Source organism: Apodemus sylvaticus, chromosome 8, assembly GCF_947179515.1.
Source record: "Apodemus sylvaticus chromosome 8, mApoSyl1.1, whole genome shotgun sequence".
Taxonomy (NCBI): domain Eukaryota; kingdom Metazoa; phylum Chordata; class Mammalia; order Rodentia; family Muridae; genus Apodemus; species Apodemus sylvaticus.
In genome coordinates, this window is record NC_067479.1 from 80,155,037 (window position 1) to 80,173,190 (window position 18,154).

The window sequence follows — 18,154 nt, forward strand, 5'->3', positions numbered from 1 at the left end:
GCATTTCAACTTTAGAATCTACCAACAGGCAGAGCAGAAGCATGACTCTAGTTATGCAGCAGAACACGCCCAGAACTAACAAATGCCCGCCCACCCCCACAGTATGAAAGGAGGGTAGTGAATCCCAGGCTCAGATGGAGCAAGAGTAATAGGAATTGAGGAAAGTTGGGTGCTCTAAATTGCTTCTTTCATAGGTAGGTTTTTTTTTTTTTAATCCACATTTGGTTGTAAGAGACTTGTTCATTTGTAGTGTTTGCATTTCTAAATATGAATATTTAATTAATTTAATATTTAATGAATATACATTATTTATTTTTTTGTTTCTAACAATACATTGCTAACATGTCTCAAACACATGGGATCCCCACTGTGATCAGCTATTGAGCCACAATAGGAGAATTTCTATAAGGCATAACAAGAATTCTGAAGAGTGCCCCAGGGTTGAGGGAGAACATCATGGAAGGACAATCTCGGAAGAGACAGAGGTCCAGACTGCAGACCTCACAGCAACACCTCCTGTGCTGGCTAGAGCTATGTCCACATGACACAACTGTAGTTATCTGAGAGGAGAGAACCTGTAGAGCATTTTCCTAATTAGCGATTGATGGGAAAGGGACCAGCCTATTGGGGGTAGTGCCACCCTGGGCTGGTAGTTGGTCCTGGAGAAAGCAGGCTGAGTAAGCTATGTGGAGCAAGTCAGTAAGCAGCACCCCTCCACAGCCTCTGCATCAGCTCCTGCATCCAGGTTCCTGCCCTGTTGGAGTTCCTATCCCAACTTCATTTGATGACTTCCATAGCAATAGGAAGTATAAGCCAAATAAACTCTTTCCTCCCCAACTTGTTTTTTGGGCATGGTGTCTTGTTACAGCAATAAAAACCCTAACTAAGACACCTCCTTATCATCACATATACCACAATAGAGCCCAGGCAGAAAACATTCCTTCAGTGCCCATTCAAGCACCTTCTAATGAGGCTCAGCAATGCTCCATGCAAAGGAGAAATGAATAGTAAAGGAATTGCATCCACGAGTGCATAAAAAATAGAGAGAGGAAAGCCAAGAGTTATGGCTGCAAAACAATCAAAGGAGACTAGCGTGATGACCACGGTAGAGGAAGCCCGGTGGGAAGACATGGGCACAGCCTCCCACAAACAGCCCTAGTTCAGCAAAGCGCCAGCTAATGAGAGAATCTGGGAAACTTTGAAGTTCAAATCAAGGACAGCAAAGAACAGACTTCCTAGGACAAGAATGCTTCCTACTTATTAGGCTTCTGTCAATATTATATGCAGACAGTTCAATAGGCAACAGAACATAGCAATGGAAAGAAACTCATGAGATTTGCTATAACAAGGCCATAGATACTTGACCATTGCAGCTCCCTGTTCCGGTTATCTGAGGTCACCTCACATCAGCTGGAAGATGTTTCTTTCCCCATGTCCAGAAACTCAGACCTCTCCATTTCACTGTTTGCAGAGGGGTCTTTATTTCATCCTTAATTTCACTCCTAACCTGGTAAGTATACAACTGGTGGGCTACAGTTTCTTTGAAAAGCTTTAGTTGAAAAGCTTTAGTTCGTAGAGATTTCAGTCATCTCTCCCCATCTTCCTACTTGCCTGTCTTTTAAATATTTTTTTAGATTTGTATATTTTATGGGTATGAGCGTTCTGCCTGCATGTATATGTGTGCACTACATGCATGCCTGATGCCCACAGAGGTCAAAAGAGGGCATCAGATAGATTCCCTGGTACTGGAGTTACAAATGGTTGTTCATCACTGTGTGATTCTGGGTTCCAAACCTAGGTTCCCTGCAAAAGCAACGAGTGCTCTTAGCTGCTAAGCCATCTCTCCAGTCCACTTTTCCCTCTTATGAGTAGGAAGATCTATCACTCAAATGGAACATTTGTGAGAGTGAAATGGGAAGCTAAAAATAATGAACAATTAGTAAGAATTAACCAAGACCAGCAGACAAACAAAAATATGTAGTCATTCTCCTCATAAATTTATAGAACATCTTCCACTGAGTTAGTTTGAAGTACAAAAAGAAAATATTTAAAGCTCCCAAATTCTTCTTTATTTGTCTTGCAACAGGCAAGCTAAACTGGGTATTTACATTGTTACAATGTATCTCTTCTCTAATCCTACACTTAGCCAGGGATTTGCACTTAAGATTCACCTGCTTTTCCCATCAGTGTCAGAAATCCTTCTCCACACAGGGAAACAGAAACATCTCTCAATGGCAAGCGGTTAGTATCATTCTTCCCCTAAGGTTTTTGTTGTTGTTGTTGTTGTTGGTTGGTTGGTTGGTCAGTTGGCTGATTGTTTGAGTGGTTTTGTTACTTTCTTTTTTGCTAATTCCAAATCTGTAAGAGAATAAGCCAAAATTTTAGCAAATAATGAGGAAGTTGTTTTTTCTTTTATCTTTATCTTTATCTTTTATCTTTAACAAAAAGTTGTGATTTCTTTTTTCTGGGTTAGAATGCTTCCAGTTTGCAAGAATCACAGAAGTGAATGGATGTGTCAGTTCTATTGCTGTGAAGAGACACCATGACCGTGCCAACTCACAGTAAGGACAACATGTAATTGGAGCTGGCTTACAGGTTCAGAGCTTTAGTCCACTATCGTCCTGGCAGGATACGGTGCTGTGCAGACAAAGATGGTGCTGGAGAGAGCTGTGAGTTCCACACCGAGATGCACAGGCAGCGGAAGGAGACTGTGTGCCACACTGAGAGCAGTTTGAGTCCAGAAGACCTCAAAGCCCACCCCTGCAGTAACATCCTTCCCCCAACCAGGCCACACCTACTCCAACCAGGCCACATCTTCTAATAGTGCCATTCCCAATAGGACAAGTGTTCAAACACATGAGTCTATGGGAGCCATACCTATTCAAGCCACCACAATAAGTAAACTACATACATACATACATACACATACATACACACATATATACATATAGATGGATAAATACATACAAGTAATTCCATCCAGATTCAGAAATAAGAACCCTCCACACATGGGTGAGTCAAAGGCTTGTCTCAAGGTTTTAAGGTCTCAGAGCCTTGAAACTTATCAGCTTTCCGGGTCTGACAGTGTCCTCATTTCATTCTCTGCTGGAGCCCAGACTATTCCTCTAACTACCCATGCTCCATGAAACACAAAATTTGTGTCCCTGAAGCCAGTCCCTACCTACCCGGCATCCAGGCCCCTTCCATCCAGTATCTCCAGGACTCAAGTAGAACCACACTCTGTGAGTTCAAGAACAAACTCCTTCGCCTCCATAAATGTCTCAGTCATCAAGTGGCTCCTACAAGGTGCGTGCAAAAGGCACAGAGGAACACAGGGTGTTTGTGGGCTCAGGGGGATCGCAGATATTTCTCTACATCTGGAAGATTCATGAGAAAAAAGTCATCCATTTTGATCTCCTTAATTCCTTCTTGGCAGCAAGCTTAAAATATGTGTTCCGCCTTTTGGGATTTTTATTTTGCTCTCTCCTCTTATTAGCATTTTGAAATGACTGGGGGCAGGACAGAGGTTAAGAGCACTTGTTGCTTTTGTGAAGGACCAGGGTTCAATGCCCAGCACTGGTAGTTCGCAACCATCTGTAACTCCAGTTCCCAGGAGATCTAATACCCTTTTCTGGCCTCCACAGGCACCAGACACACATGCAGTACACAGTCATGCATGCAGGAAAAGCACTCAGACACTTAGAATAAATCTTAAAAAAATTGCAAAATGCAATTTCTCAAGTCTCTTTGTTTCTAAGCAACCATTTTTTTTTTTGCCAACGGTGCTTTCACAAGATCCCATCTGTGAAGGAACTGCTGGGCAGAAGTGGTTAAACGGAAGCATCCATCCATGGAACTCTATCCTATATACTAAAGGTCTCTCAACTATTCCACTAGTGATTCTATAAGCATGAAGTCCCTTCCACCAGGGAGCCCACGATAAGGAAGTCAAGATCATTGGTTAGAATTTGGGTTGAATAATTCCCACTTGATAAATTAATGTTAAGAAATGCCCCCAGATAGTTTTGTTTTAAATGTGAGTCCAATGAATGAAGCATCACTGTCATGAAATCACATGAGCATCCATGACACACATGTCTTCCAAGATGCCCCTGTGGTCTTCTATCCACCTGTTTGTGTTCTTGCAGAAAAATGACTTCACCCTGGTGCTTCTGAAGGCTGAGGGGTTTAGGTGTCAGGGAACTGACAAGTTCAGGGCTGGTGAGGACCCAGCCTCTATGTTTCCAAGATGGGACTCTCTCACCAGGACCTCAGATGATATACGCCTGCCTCTGGACCTCATGGGAAATGGGGTAAATTACAGGTTTTGCTGTTTTAAAGTCCCTGAAAAACATGACTGGGACAGTTTTCTGAAAACCCAGAAATAGACCTGACCTGAGAGTCCATCAACCTGGTCAGCACTTAATTAAACCTTGCTTCAAATTTGGCTTTGAACTGTGGTGGTGGTCTTATTCTTCACAGTGAGACTAACAGTGCTGTGCATGTTATAAAATTACATGTTTACTTCCTTTTACTTGGACATTTGTTCTTTTTTAAAAATATTTTTTTTATTTCCTATATTCTTTGTTTACAATCCAAAAGCTTTCCTCTTTCCCAGTTCCCCCCTCCCCATATGTCCCATAAGTCCTCTTCTCTCCATCCATTCTCCTATCTTTCCCCCTCCCTTTTCTCTGTCCTGGTACTCCCCTACAATGCTGGATCAAGCCTTTCCAGGATTAAGGTCCTCTTCTTCCTTCTTCATGGGAATCATTTGATATGCTAATTGTATCTTCAGTATTCAGAGCTTCAGGGCTAATTAATATCCACTTATCAATGATTGCATTCCATGTGTATTCTTTTGTGATTGTGTTACCTTGCTTAGGATGTTATTTTCCAGTTCCATCCATTTACCTAAAAAACTCATGAATTCATTGTTTTTAATTGCTGAATAGTACTCCATTGTGTATATATACCACTTTTTCTGTATCCATTCCTCCATTGAGGGTTATCTGGGTTCTTTCCAGCTTTTGGTTATTATAAATAAGGCTGCTATGAACATAGTGGAGCATGTGTCCTTATTGCATGCTGGGGAATCCTCTTGGTATATGTCCAGGAGAGGTATAGCAGGGTCTTCCGGAAGTATCATTCCAGTTTTCTTAGGAACCACCAGACTGATTTCTACAGTGGTTGTACCATCTTGCAATCCCACCAGCAGTGAAGGAGTGTTCCTCTTTCTCTACATCCTCGCCAACACCTGCTGTCTCCTGAGTTTTTAACCTTAGCCATTCTGACTGGTGTGAGGTGAGATCTCAGGGTTGTTTTGATTTGCATTTCTCTAATAGAAAAGAAACTGAGGAAAACCCTTGAGGACATAGGCACAGGGGGAAAGTTCCTGAACAGAACACCAATAGCTTATGCTCTAAGATCAAGAATTGACAAATGGGATCTCATAAAATTACAAAGTTTCTGTAAGGCAAAGGACACCGTCAAAAGGACAAAACAGCAACCAATAAATTGGAAAAAGATCTTCACCAATCCTACATCCGATAGAGGGCTAATATCCAATATATATAAAGAACTCAAGAAGTTAGACCCCAGGGAACCAAATAACCCTATTAAAAAATGGGGTACAGACCTAAACAAAGAATTTTCACCTGAAGAATTTCGGATGGCCGAGAAGCACGTTAAGAAATGGGCATTTGTTCTTTAAAGCAACCCACTCTCCTCTCGGTCTCTGGGGACAGCTGTTCCACATGGCTGCATTTGGGTGGCTTTGTCTTAGTAGCCTGCCCTGAGAACTACAGTTCACAGCTCAGAGTAAGCTGCACCCTAGCTGTGTGGTCCGCACAGGCCCGCCGCAGCTGCCCTTTCTCCACCTGACCCTTCATGACTCACACCCTGGCAAAGCTGTGGAGTCTGCCCATAAACCACAGTGAGAAGGACTCGGGGTGAAAAACAAGGCCTGTGGCATTCGGAATTCCAGAACCCTAGATGCTAGCTGCCTGCTGGATACAACCCCTCTCCTTTCTCCCTCCTCCCCTCCCCTTCCTCCCCACAGCTTCTGTTTCTTCTCCCTCCAGGATTAATTGGCCCTCCTGTTATTGATATTATTTATTCTGGGAGGTTTTTTCTTTTTACTGCACCATCTGGCTGGGCAGCTTCACACCCTGGGGTTTCCTGGAAACCCTCTCAGGGAGTTGTTAGAACCATGAGCCCGTGCCTGAAATGCTGCGACCTTTAACCTCTGCCCACACTGCTAGGCTGCCTTGCTTCCCTGCAAAACATTGCTGACATCCATTGGGCACCTTTTCAGTGAGAGGTGGGGACAGCAAGCTGAGCCTTGTCACTCCAGGTGTGTAGGTGATTTGAGGCTGATTCAAAGTCCTCCTGCCCCTTCTCAATTCCCCATGGCTGCCACCCTGCCCACTGCACTGCTCCTTAAATAGGGCAGAGGGTAGAGAGCAGAGGCAGGGAGGGGCTGAGTGTGCCAATCTTGGTCTCTCAGCTCAGGAGCTGAGGTGCCTGCATCAGACTGAGCTGCAGACATGTCCACAGAGCAGTTTCTTAATTAGTGATTGATGTGGGAAGGCCCAGGCCACTGTGGGCTGTGCCACCTCTGGTCCCCGGTTGTATAAAAACAAAGCCGGCTGAGCAGACCTAGGAAGCAAGGCAGGAGGAAGCGGTCCATGGTGGTCTCCGGTTAAGTTCCTGCCTCCCGTTCCTAGGCTGACTTCCCCGAATGTAACCTGTAAAATGAAGTGACCACTTTCTCCCCAAGTTGCTTTCAGTGATAGTGTTTATCACAACACCGTAAAGAAAACTAGGACACGTCACTAAATGAAAAGATCTCTGGGCTCCCTAATTTTGGCAGGTAACCCTTTCACTGGTTTAGTGAGGACTATTAATCGTCCTCTCTGGAAGGGGCCCTCGGCTTCTCCTCTCGAGCTGCCGAATCTTTTCTGCCTTTGTTTAGTTGACACAGATGTCTTCTCCCTCAGGTTCAGTAGCTGGATCAGAGTTTAATAATATGTATATATGAAAATGGCATAAAAATTTAATTTTAAAAGAACTGTTGAAAACAAATAAAATAAAATAATAAAATACTATTTAAATGTCACACCTTCTAAGAAGCCTTCCATTTCTGATGTTCCCACAAGGTAAACTAGCCGCTGGGGGCTTGCTCACCGTGTCCTGTCTCTGTTTCCTCAGAGGCACTACTTGCAGAGGGAGTGCTTGCCTATGGGTGCATGTTTTTAACTGACTGCCCACGGAGGAAGCCTGCCCTGGTCCCTCACCACAGAGTCTGTTCATAACAGGTGCTGAACCATAACAGGTTCATAACTGAAGGTGGAGACCCCACTCCTCCCTTCCTAGCTCTGTAGTCTTGGGAACATTACATAACTGCTTTGTGCCATGGTTTCATTTCTTAAAAAGGGAAGATAATCGTAATGTTTAATCCCAGTGGGTTTTTTTGAGTTTAGACAAAACCATCGTGTACAGTCCTCAGCAAATGATTGGCACATAGCGAACGCTCAACAGAAGCAGCTCTTACACCGAGCCCACCGTACTTGTCACTACCCAGGGTTTGCTTCTTTCTTAGCAGGATCTTCAAAAAATTATGAGAGGACCCCAGAGTATGAGGAAGAACAGATGTAAGAGGAAACCACAGGAGAAGCTCAGGAGAGGGAGAGACACCTCAAAAAGCCAATGGAATCCGAGAAGCAACGCTTGTTTCTCAGATCAGAACCACACAACCAGACAGCCACATGTCTGAGCGCAGAGCATCTGGGACAGCACACACACAAGACACGTGCAAGCTCAAGCCACAGAAATGGGAACATGGGAGAGGAGAGGTGGGTTCGATGTCCCATCCCTAGCCAAGGAGCTATTGGCGATTGATAGTGGCTAGGAAGGGTGGAATCCATTCTCTTTAAGAGTCCAGCCCCTCCTAAGTTGACCACAATCCAATGTAAGGCTACACATCCAAGAATTGTAGTCAGCACAGTTTGTCCTCGACAGATGAATTTTTAAAAAAATTTTTTTAAATGCAAAATTGGGTGGGCAGGGAAGAGAAGAGTGGATTTATAGTGAGTTAGAGGATTGGGTGAATATGGTCAAGATGGATTGTACAATGTTTTTCAGAGAGCTAACAAAACATATTTTAAAAGAACCATTTTTTCATTTCCCCCTGCCCAGCCCGACTTGCCACAAGGAGCGAATGTCAGAGTGATATTCTACAAATGAGGCTCAGTGCTCCAACCTGGGCTGGAGACAATCCTCCTGCCTGCACCGAGTCCCAAACAGGAAAACAAAGGCAGCTGACATGGCTTTTCCCATCGTTAGCTACAGAGAGAAGCAAGGCTAGCCTGCTTTGTCTGTAACCACAGTCCACTGTGGCCTAAGCCCAAGACACCACTCACACAGCTATCCCTGGCAAATGAAACCACCACCCTGGGATCTGGCATCTTCTAGGAGAATGAGCATCTGGCTATCCAATCAAGACATTGACTTTACATAAGAAAGGGGACTATCACTCCTTCCGGCCAGAAATTCACTATCATCCCCTCCTCCTTTCCACAGCTTGGAGCTTACACTAGCTGGCTGCCCTTAACCTCCACAAAAATGGAGCAAATGCCCTTGAACTCCATCCCAAAGATACCACCAGTGTTTCAGTGAGGACATAGGTTCCTCCCAGTGGTCCCCACAAGGCAAGTGCTTGGTCACACTGCACTGCTCCTGTACAGTTCTGATTACGCCTTTGTTCATGCTGTGATGCCTCCCAACCAGGGCAGATAAACCCTAGCTGTGCAAATGCTGATCCACCCACCAAGAGAAAAGAGAAAACTGTGGACCCCGTGAGATGCTGGGCATCTCGGCTCTGCCACAGCATCAGGAGATGGTCAGGGCCACTCTAAAGTAGCAGTTCTCAGCAGGTAGGTTGTGGCCCCTTTGGTGGGATCAAACAACCCCTCCACAGGGGCCTCCTAAGACCATCAGAAGACACAGATATTTACAGTATGACTCCTAAACAGCACAAATGACAGTTACAAAGAAGCAATGGAAATGACTGTACAGCCAGGGGTCGACACAACATGAGGAACTGTATTAAAGGGTCACAGCATTAGGAAGCTGAGAACAACTGCTCTAAAGCTTCCCTTCTACTCTCTGAGAGGCCTTGTGTGGTTGTCTCCAAGTCAGGCCTGAGACAAGGCTTTAGGGAGGCAAGCATTCCTTTGGAAGCGACCAGAAAGATCAACGGCTATGCTCATTTTATCTCACTGAGACAGATACCTGAGAGACAACGCGTAGGAAGGGTTTGTGTGGGCTCACAATTTTTGTGGTCTTTGTATATGGCTCCTTAGCCCTCACATTTGGGCCTGAGGTAAAACATCATAGTGGCCAGAGACTGTGACCGAGAAGGCTGCTCACCACAGAGAAGCAGAGAGGAAAAGCACGTCTCTGCCGGCAAGCTTCCTCCCTTCCCTTCAGTCAGCCTATCTAGATCCCTGCCTACCGGATGCTGGGGCCCAAGTTCAGGGTGGGCCTTCTCCCTCTTAGTTCAGCCCCTCTGAAAATGCCTCACAGACATACCTAGAATTGTGCTGCACTGAGATCTTAAACACTTCTCAGTCCAATCATGCTAATAGTCAAGACAAGCCATCTCAATGACTGATCTGGAAATGGAAATAGGTGGTGTCATTTGGATCTCGATTATCTACTGAAATCAATGAATAAAAGCCTGGTCTCTAGGATGGTGCTATCTTTTCGTCATTAGAGACAAGTCCTCAGAGAAGACCGAGGCCCCAGCCACAACCTGCATCTCACTTTTTCTTTTCTGCTCTCTGGAGCAAGTGGTTTTGTTCCAGCCCACACTCCTAGTGTGATACACTACCCACCAAAGCTTCCACGGCCACTGGACCACAGACTGAAACCTCCAAGACTGTGAGCTGAGGTAACTCATTCTCTTCATATGCCAATTACCTCGGGCAATTTATTACAGTTAAAGAATACTAACAAAAATGAAGAGATAAGCCAACAAAGACAGAATAAGAAAAGTGTCGTGGAAACCTGGGTTTTGGGTCCACTGGAACAGCCTGGGAGATCACAACGGTGACCCCTTGGTCACCATGAAGAAAGGGGTCACCGTGAAGAATAGAAGCTACAGATGTTATCTATCATCCACTGCCCCTCATTCTCTGAGCACAGCTCATGGGTTAATTCCCTATCCTATCCTACAAGTTGAGCTCTAGGAAGTGCCACCAGAGGCTGACCCCTAACAAAGAGCCTACTGAAATTGTGGGTGGTACTATTCAGCCATTAGAAACAATGAATTCATGAAATTCTTAGACAAATGGATGGATCTGGAGAACATTATACTAAGTGAGGTAATCTAGTCTCAAAAGATCAATCATGGTATGCACTCACTGATAAGTGGATATTAGCCTAGAAACTTGGAATACCCAAGACATAATCCACACATCAAATGATGTCCGAGAAGAACGGAGGAGTGGCCCCTGGTTCTGGAAAGGCTCAGTACAGCAGTATAGGGAAATAACAGAATTGGGAAGTGGGAAGGGTGGATGGGGGAACAGGGGGAGGGAAGAGGGCTTATGGGACTTTGGGGGAGTGGGGAGCCAGAAAAGGGGAAATCATTTGAAATGTAAATAAAAAATATATCGAATTAAAAAAAGAAAGAAAGAAATTGTGGGTGATATTCAGAGTACGTTAAGAGGACCTAAGTTGGGCTTTCCAAACTCCTACTATGAGTAAAGACAGGTTATGAGTTTCTTAGGCCCATGCATGCCCTGTGAGCAGATGTGGTTTAAACTATTCATTGCAGACCTGTTTTTCTTAATATTCTAGAAACCCTTCTAACACTCCTTTTGGCCTCATAAGCCAGTGCTCTGAAGCTTCTTTGAAAAGTTCTGGTCATCAAGTGAAGCCACCCCCGATAGCAGCATGATTTTGGCCTCCTCACAATCTTAACTAGGGAATCACACAGCTCTGAGGAGACACTCTGGACTTTGCAAGCAGGTCCATACATGCTAATTTTCCCATGAAGACCTTTCAGGAAAAGAGACAGAGTTGCCTGCTTTGAAGCGCTTTGAAGTTCAGATTAAAAGCACAGTAGGGAGATACACACCCCTGCCCCAAGAACCCAGGAAAAGTAAAACTCGGGCATTGCTGGAGTAAACTGGATCCTGATGAGAAAAAATGAACCTCTTATACCAGAGGCCTCTCCACCCATCCAGACATGCCTGCTTTCAAAGCCTTGGGCAGAACGGCTGGTTTTGAACAACAGAATCATATCAGGGGAGGTTTTCCTGGAATCCAGCCATGGGAAAATTCACCTAACTACCATTTGATACCTTGACCCATCGGGCCCCACCCCTCTCCGGCATCAGGGCTCCCGTTCCTCTCTGACATCCTGTAACACTGATAGAGCTTCTTTGTCTAATACCACCATACAAAGATCATTGTGCCAACGAACAGGAATTTTCCACAAGCATTCATTGCTGCATGGAACACTCCAAAGAGTAGGGGAATACTCCTGATTCCTGGGCTACGGCCTGTGTTGGGGTAGGGGGAAGGGTGGGGGTCCAGTCCTAAAACAGATTGGGGGGCAGGTCCCAGATTTTTCTGCAACCATAACTACAGGATGGAAATTACAAATAATTCCACAGGTGAAAATGGAAAGACCACCAGTAGAAAACAGGACAGTGTTCTGGTAGACTCTTTGAGTAACTACTTCAGGTAGCATTTGCTTTATATGGGCCTCTAAAATGATAAATCCATTAAAGATTACAAATAGAGTCATCTCTTAGAATATTACTGTGTAGTAAGAATATAGCTTTGACAACCAAAACTGTGTCTTAGCCCCTGCAAGAATGCCTTGCATATGGTAGACCCTTGATGTTTGGTGAATCAATGAATGAATGAATGAATGGCTATGGCAAACACATCACTGCTTCTGACTCCCTCACCAACTGCACACACTGAAAGCAGACGATCATAATTCTTCTCAGCACAATACTCTAGGCAGGCCACTCACATCCATAAGAGTTTACAAATGAAATGAAATCTATTTGTCATATCTAGGTAATCACTGGAGTTTCCCACAGTCAATTGTTCTAGCAAATAAACACTAAAGAGTAGATTAATATTTACCAAGAGTCAATAAATACTGACAATGGGCATTTTGATCTCATTTGTCTGTAAAAGAGTCTGGAGTTTTATTACCTTTTCTGGGCAGGAAATACATCTAATCAGTGGAAACTTTGGGCTGCTTGGGGCTCTAGCAGAACAGTCCATATTTCTAGACACCCACAGAAGCCACACAGTTTCTGACCCTAATGTATAGAAGAAAATCAACTCCAGGGCATTTATTTCCCAATCCTAGCAATCAAATCCTCTGGACAGTCTAAAGCTAGAAGAATCTAGAAGGATCCAGTGTCTGAGACCTGGTGTATCAGTAGGTGATGCCCTTCCACTAATTTCACCTCCGTAAAATATAAAGAATGACAAGGGAGGGGGGAGAGGCACTGGAAGGCCAAGAGTGGCACAGGACAAGGCATCCCAACACACGAACCCGCCATGTTTCAGTCCTCGCTGACGGAGCTGCCCAGAGAGAGCTGTCTGCACAAAGCTACGCTCCTTTTTGGTAAACCCAAAAGACTTTGTCTCGGAGCAGAAAGACTAAAGTGCACCAAATAGCTTTTGGAACATCATCAAAGGAACCATCTGTGAGGCTGCCAGCTTTTGTGTCTGAACACAGAACTCTGACCGTCTTGGGGACAGCTGACAACTCATGCTTTTTGGCATGGTTCTGACCCTCCCCAGTACTTGCCATCAGCAACATGACCTTGTCAGTGACATGCCTGAAATCTCTGGGGATTGCCATATGCTCAGTTAACTGCTTCTTTCTTTGATAAGGTGAACAAATAAAGTAGGTCACTATCCCACCACACATACAGATGAAAGACAAACGGAAAGTCAGCTGTCTTCATATCCTTCTATGACTCATTGTCCTCCAGACTTGAATCTCAGGGAGTAGTAAATCTAGAAATCTCTAGTCACAATGAATAATAATAATAATAATAATAATAATAATAATACTTTTAAAGTGGCTTTAGCTAGAGGTTGGAGTGCATGTGACCGATCTTCTGGTCATGCTGGCTTTGAGTTAAAATCCCTACAACAATGAATAAGTAAATTGGTGGATTTAACAAGAGCATGGGGAACAAGAATCCAAAAAAGTTGTAATTGAGAAGAAGGGCTAGGTGCTGTCAGCAGACAGTTCTACCCATGCTGAGAAGACACACCCTCAAGATTTGTCTTGCTGGCTTCTGTCCCCAGGACCCCACCAAAGAGAAGATAACATGAAAGGATTCATGCGGTTGTGTAATCCCCAGCACCCAGGAAGCCAGGGCCAGTGGCTCAAGGGTTGTAATATGCAATGTGACGCACGCTGCACAGGTTCTCTTTGGGGCCTATTCTAGCTGTGGACAATTTCACTCAGTTGTATACTTTAGGTCTGGTTTATTTCAGCGCATGATATTTTTTTTTTTTATCTATAAAACTTTTACTAAGTGAGGCTAGGCTAGGCTAGCCTACGTAGTGAGAACTTGACTCAGGAAAAGGGAGAAGGGGGAGAGGGGCGGGGGATGAAGATAAAAGGAAGGAGATGGCTCTGCTGGGTACAAAGCACAACCAGAGGGCCGTCGACTCATCGTGGGGACGTACGTGCTTCACTAATACAAAATTTCCCCTGAAATATACAACATCAAATGCTAACCTGCCCAACCTGAGCGAAGACACTTTTTAATATAATAAAATTCTTGGTAGATGTCATTTTGACCACATCTTCTTGCATACCAAAGATTCTGTTCCCTCAACCAACTAAACTTGTATTAGGAAGAGTGAGGGTTCATATAGACACTGTGAAGGAGAATCGCGGGCTTGTGATAAATGTGGAGAAGTCATACATTGATACTTCTTTATCTGACAATGGCTCCTCTTTGGGGCCCGGTGAGATGGCTCAGTGGATAAAGGAGCGTGCCCCACAAACCTGGCTGCCAGAGATCTGCCTTATGTAAAGGTAGAAGAAGAAAAGCACAAAGTTGACCTCTGACCTACACACACACACACACATGCACACATGTTGTGCATACACACACACAGACTCTTGCAAACACAGTCCTGTACAGATAGGGGAGTAAAGGAGAGGTGGTTAAAAACCAAACTCACCTCCTCCACACACCCCCTCTTTCCTAGTTTGCTGGCTGAGTTTTGATGGCAGAGAATATTTGAAGCTACATTAAAGATAACAAAACCATTCCCCCTGGTATTCTCAAATAGCTACCTAAGGTAGCCTTCCCTATTTCCAGCCAACTGTAATACACCCCTACACTGGGCCATTCTGCAAGGAAGAAACACAGTGTTTGTCTGATGTCACTAGAGTCCATTGGGAAAAGCAGCCTGGCTGCTCTGACTAGCCACACCTAGACTAGAAGAGTCCACAGACATGCAGCCATCTCTAATTTCAGGGCGAATGACAGCTCCCTCCAGCCCTAAATCCTGCCCTACCCGTCACACTCTGAATGGCCCCAGCACTCAAGATTATTTCCATAACTATGTTTTATCTACATTGGGCTTTGCTTTCAGGAATGTGATCCATCTATAAACCCCCACTTAAAGAGAGCTGACCCCGACTATGGGATTGAGGGCTTCAGTAGGCTGGGTTTGCACAGCTTCTGTCTGTAAGGCTGCCAACTTACCAGATAGGCTTATCTTCCCCTTAGCACACACCCTATGATCTTGCCCTTGTCAAATATTTTCACAGCTCCTTCAGGCTACAAGTAATAGTGTCTGATACCTTGTGGACAACTTGATGTGTGACTCTAATACAAATTCACACACTGTCGGAAAGAAAGCACATCTCCTAAAGATAGTTGGCACTCCTAACCTCCTCTTTTCCATTTTCTAATAAAACCCTGTTCAGGTTCCCATCTTAGTTTAGAGCCTATAACTGGGTGCTGAATTCTCAGGAGAGATAACTCCCATGGGAGGGGAGTGTCCTGTTGTAAATCTTCCTATGAGGAAACCCCTACAGCAGTTGTGTCTGGACATGGTCCACAGGCACCACTGAGCAACCATGGTTTAATTACCCCTCAAAGGCAGTGAGATACTAGGCCCAGCTTTGCATCTTGAATAAACTGGTTGTGAACTATTTTCTTCCCAATTCCATGCTGGGTGATATCACATCGATAGTTTTAACCAGCTTTGGTGCAAGTATTTACACCATGGAAACTGGCACACATTACAAACCAAGCCCCTGGTTATTAGGCATGTGGTAGTGATCTGCTGTGGAAGGGAAGCAATGCACTGTCCTAGCTGTCTGTCTGAAGAGGTACATGGTACCAATTTGCAAACCTGTCGCAGGTCCTGTCAGGTACACTAAGTGACAGTCACAGAGCTTTGCTCTAGATTGGAAGAGAAAGAAGAACAAATGACAATGGATTTCCATAGAAACAACGGATGTGACAATGTTGAACAGTGACAGAAAAGTCAGCCTGGTGAGCTGGTGCATTAGTTCGGATGTCAGGAGCCATCACACTCAGGAATCCCACTCTAACGCTGCTTTGCCACTGATTCACATCCTCTAGAGTGGAAGGGGGAAGGAAAAGGACCGAGCTACGGTCAGCCCACGGGCAGATGGGCAGACACTGCACGCTGGCTCTCACAGCTGGCCTTCAGTGCAGCACTCTTAACGATCAGTGCACTCCATTCTTAAAGTCTCGTAGGTCAGGATAGAAAGTTGCCTAAGCTGACTTAGTACAGAGTCTGGAAACAAATCTGACCATTTGATTCCAAAGTCACAACAATTTGTACCACGCCCCATGGCCAGCAAGTCTCTTTTCATTGGTCTGTGAGATCGCCATCAAAGAATTAACCATTCCCAACCTCAAGGACATATAATTACAGATTTGTTTTCTGAAGTAACAGCCTTAGCTGAGTGTGATAGCACATGCTTTTAAATCCTACCTCTTTGATAGGTAGAAGCAGGCAGAAATCCTTGAGTTCTAGGTCAGCTGGTTCTACTTAGAGAATTCTGGGCCAGGCAGAGCTACTGAGTGATACCTTGTCTCGATAACAACAGAAAGAGGGACAGAGGGAGGGAGGGAGAGAGAGAAGGAAAGAAGGAGGGAAGGAAAGAAGGGCAGAGGAAGGAAGGAGGGAGGGATGAAGGAAAGGAGGGAGCTTTATTAAACTCTAAGTCCTGTACCATGAAGCAGACAAGTGAGTCCCAGGAGAGACTGAACAAAGCTTGTTGTGTTCTCCTGAGCTTAGGATCTTTGCATTACACTTGGTTTTGTCCCGTCACACTCCATCCCTATCCTAAAGATAGTTTTTCTTGGTTGTTTGAGGTTTTGCTCCTAACAGCTCCAATGTCATATAAGCTTTTAGTTAAAGAAATGTTTCACTTTCATGAATCTGTCTTGCTCTAAGGGTATCAGTCATGAACCTTGCAACAGTCTTAGTAAATCCAAAGAGTTCGCTCTATTCCAGAACATTCCATTGCCATTCTCACTGGTAGTCACTTCCCACTCCCTCCTCTTTGTTGTCTCTCACAACCACTAATCTCTTTTCTACATATTGTGGACATTCCTGTTTTGCAATCTTGCAAAACACAGCCTTTTGTGTCTGACTTCTTTCTCTTAGCACTATCTCAACTTATCTGTTTAAAGTGGGTAAAGCAAGTCGCCCACAAAAGGGAGGTGTACCCGGTGGCTCTCGGCCTGCACAGTGCAGAGATGTCCGGAGCATCAGCCAGGAGCCTGGGGAAGGGAAGCTCTTCCCGCCCCTCCACCCGCCACAGTCCAGGAGGGTCAGATCCGCATCTACAGCATGAGGTTTTGTCCCTTCGCTCAGAGGAGGCTGATGATCCTGAAGGCCAAGGGAATCCAGCAGGAAATCATCAATATCAACCTGAAGAACCCCTTTGGGCTGGTGTTGGTTCTGGAGAACAGTCATGGTCACTTGGTCCTGAGTCTGTCATCACTGTGAGTACCTGGATAAGGCATACCCGGAGAAGAAGTTATTTTCAGAAGACCCGTACAAGAAAGTTTGCCAGAAGATGACCTTGGAGTTATTCTCTAAGGTGCTGTCTTTGGTTGGAAGCTTTATTAAGGCGAAGAGAAAGAAAGACTGTCCTGGCATAATGGAAGAGCTGAAGAGAGAGTTCAGCAAGCTAGAGGAGGCTATGGCTAAGAAGACAGCCTTCTTTGGTGGGAATTCTCTCTCCATGATTGATTATCTTATCTGGCCTTGGTTTCAATGCCTGGAAGCATTGGAGTTCGATGAATGCATAGTCCACACTTCAAAACTCCAGCTCTGGATGGCAGTCATGCAGAAAGACCCCACAGTGTCATCCCATTTCATTGATGGCAAGACCTACCGTGATTTAAGTCTCTACCTACAGGACATCCCCGAGGCCTGTGATTGTGGGCTCTGAAGGGCAAGAGGCCTCAGCCAATGTTTTCCTTCACTGGTTGAATAACATGCTTTTATTTTAAAAAAAAAAAAGTGGGTAAAGAGTTCTACAGATAAAAGCTGTGACATCCAAAGTTAAGCAAGGTGCAGTTTGACTTAAGCACCAATAAGAACAAAAGCAAGTTCACCATGGAGGGAGGCACAAGCAGGAACTGCAGCAAGGCAGGAACCCGGAGGCAGGAACTGAAGTAGACCCCATGGAGGACTGCTGCTTACACTTACATTTCATGGCTTGTTCAGCCTGCTTTATAGAACCCAGCATTGCCCACCATAAGCTGAGCCTGCTCACAGTAATCATCAATCAATAAAAGTATTCACTGACTTGCCTATAGGCCAATCTGATGGAGGCACTTCCTCGATTGAGATTCTCTCTTGCCAGACATGTCTAGGTTTGTACTGAGTTGACAAAATCCTCACCAGTACAACCTGACCCTTTATTTTGAGAAGGGGGGGTGGAGAAGGGGAAGAGAAAGATGAAGTGGGGAAGACTCCTTTAGCCCAGGCTGGCCTTGAATTCACTATGTAGCCAAGATTGATCTGATCCTCCTGATTCTCTCCCAGGAGCGCTGTAATTCCCAGAGTGTGATACCACACCTAACCC

At 44.8% G+C, this 18,154-nt stretch overlaps 1 pseudogene; it reads left to right on the top strand.

Moving 5' to 3' along the window:
- Positions 1-16,794: 16,794 nt before the first annotated feature.
- Positions 16,795-17,515, top strand: LOC127691675 (glutathione S-transferase omega-1-like; annotated as a pseudogene).
- The last annotated feature ends 639 nt before the right edge of the window (positions 17,516-18,154 follow it).